This window comes from Fukomys damarensis, unplaced genomic scaffold (assembly GCF_012274545.1).
Source record: "Fukomys damarensis isolate Sample0158 unplaced genomic scaffold, DMR_v1.0_HiC HiC_scaffold_18, whole genome shotgun sequence".
Lineage (NCBI taxonomy): Eukaryota > Metazoa > Chordata > Mammalia > Rodentia > Bathyergidae > Fukomys > Fukomys damarensis.
Genome location: NW_022900930.1, coordinates 49969220 through 49971776, shown reverse-complemented (window position 1 = coordinate 49971776; position 2557 = coordinate 49969220). Strand labels below are relative to the sequence as shown.

The 2557-nt window shown below is 42.6% G+C and overlaps 1 protein-coding gene across 1 annotated transcript in view; it reads right to left on the bottom strand.

Moving 5' to 3' along the window:
* Gata4 (GATA binding protein 4) overlaps window positions 1–2557 on the bottom strand; it is an 8754-nt gene that overhangs the window by 5093 nt on the left and 1104 nt on the right. The window lies entirely within an intron of this gene.

Here is a 2557-nt window from a genome sequence, read left to right as displayed (position 1 = left end):
TTTTTTTTTTTTTTTTTTGAGACAGGGTCTCACTATGTAGTGAGACTGACCTGGAACTCACTATGTAGCCCAGGCTGGTCTCAAACTCACAGTGATCCTCCTGCCTCAGCCTCCCGAGACATAGTGTTTTTTAAACATGCAAAATATTGCCCTGGAAGTCTCTTTTGCTGTTCCCCTGTTAAAGAACCACAGTTCTTCAGAACAACCATTTTCTTCCTAGATTTTTTCCTCTATTTTCATTACTACAATGAACCAACAAACATCCTTATATACACTCCTTTGCAGAAATAACTGTATTTCTTATGCATATTTTAACTTTTAACCATGTGATCATTATAATAAATCATAAAAGATGCATGCGATTAAGTTAATGATTCCTATCACCCCATTACCATTAATCCTATCGCCACGAGGCAAGTGGATTTAACAGTCTGTTTTGTCTTTTACATTTTAAAAAACGCACATGCACATACATTCCTACACATGGAGGTGCACATGTGCTCACCCCTCTGCCCGCATCTATACTACGGTGTGCATCTGATGCAGCCCAAGCCTCCGCAGCAGAGAGTCAAGCTACACATATTATTGTGTAATTTGCCTTTTCATTTTCCAGGTTAACATATATGGCTTTAAGTTACTATTTTAATATTCCAATTATGGGGTCTGCCATAATTTATTCAACCATCTCTTGTGGGGGTTTAAGATTGTTTCTGGGTTACGGCATCATAAGCCGCAGCAATGAATGGTTGAAATTTCGTTGCGCACTGGTTGGCTAAAAGCTAGTTTCCCTTTGCTAATCGAAAGGTAAGCGTGCTTTTAACCCTAACACACGTCTAGGTTAATTCCCTGAAAGAATACATGTAGTAATTAACATACAAATCCCTAGTACGAAAGATGATCCACAGCCCAAAATCTATACCAGTACTAGATTTTTTCATTGTTTTCATTTTTGTCAAACATAAATGGAAAACAGGGACTCTCGTGACTGTTTTCTTTTACATCTCTCTCCGTGGTTCTCAGTGAGGTCTGGCACAGAACACTTGTTTCATGGCTTCTGTGAGTTGTGTCTTTTGTCCATTTGGTGAGGTTGGGAGGAGATCTGTGTTATTTTCTTAGGTCCCAGGATCCTTCTGTTTTTTGGTTTGCTAGCTTGCTTTTAGTTTAATTTACATTTGAACAAATGAGATGTGATATGGGCCATCTAAAAGGTATAAGGGGCGACACAGTAAAAATGTCCCTCTCATCCTTGCTCCAGAACTCTGTGTCTGATGGTATCAGGATCCAACACAGGGCCTCAGGCATGTGGGGTGAGGTCTTTGCACGGACGGCGCCCTCAATCACACCATTTCTTATGCCAGAGGCACTCGTGTTCCCAGTCTTCCACAGCCTTCCAGATCTGCTCTCGTACAGGTAAGCGACAGCTCCGGAGTTACGTGCTTCCTCTTTGCTTATAAAAATGGTGTCACACTATGCAGAGTGATCTACACTCTACCCTCAAAAACCAGCTCTGCAGGGCAAGGGACGGGGCTCGGTGGTGCTGTGCCTGCCTGGCAAGAGCAAGCTCCTGAGTTTAATCCTCCAGCTCTATAATAGAGATTGTTCCAAATCATCACTTAAAGAGTTTTACAGCTCCTTGTATTATGGAAAGTTGGACCCTTTTTCTGGTAGGTGGATTTTTACTTTTTTTTAGGTGTCATTTCCCATAGACTAACATCAAATATACCATATCTAACTTTTCTTATTTGGCTTAAGAGTTTTAAAATTTGCCTAAGAGGTTCTTCTCCCATGTCCAAGGTTATATAAATATTTCCTCTTACATTTCCATAGCTTTATTGCCCTGTGTTTTTATTGTGTTTATTTTACTGTCTACTATTTTCACTGTAGTGTTTTACTGTCTGGGATTTTCAGTGTGGTATTTTATTGTGTAGCATTTTCATTTTATTTGAAAGATTTTCATAGCTAAGGTCTTTAAATCACCTAAATTTACTTTTGCTTAAGGCACCCGTGGAAGTCATGGTTTGCTTGTTTTCCAGATGAACAGCCAATTCTGTCAACGCGTTTTGTTTTGTTTTGTTTTTTCAGACAGGGTCTCGCTATGAAGTTCAGGCTGGCCTCGAATTCACCATACAGCCCAGGCTGGTCTCGAACTCGCAGCGATCCATTTGCCTCAGCCTTCTGAGTGCTGGGATCACAGGCGTGCACCACCACGCCCAGCAATGCCTTTATTCTTAAAGTGTCATTTTATCCATCGAATGGAAAAGTCACCTTGGTTGTACCTCATGCTACTGTATACTTAATATATGAGTATACTCATCTGTAAAGTGGGTTCACATGTGAGGTGGACCAGCAAAGTCCCTAGGATTCCCTTGAAATCTACGTGTCTTTGCTAAGAAGGGTAAGAACCCCTCCCGAAGTAAGGAAGACAAGGGGGAGCTGGACGCGGGGGTGCTGAGGGCGGGGCAGGCGCGGCGGGCGGGGCGTCTGTCACTCACCCCGTGGAGCTTCATGTAGAGGCCGCAGGCATTGCACACAGGCTCGCCCTCGGCGTTGCGGCGCC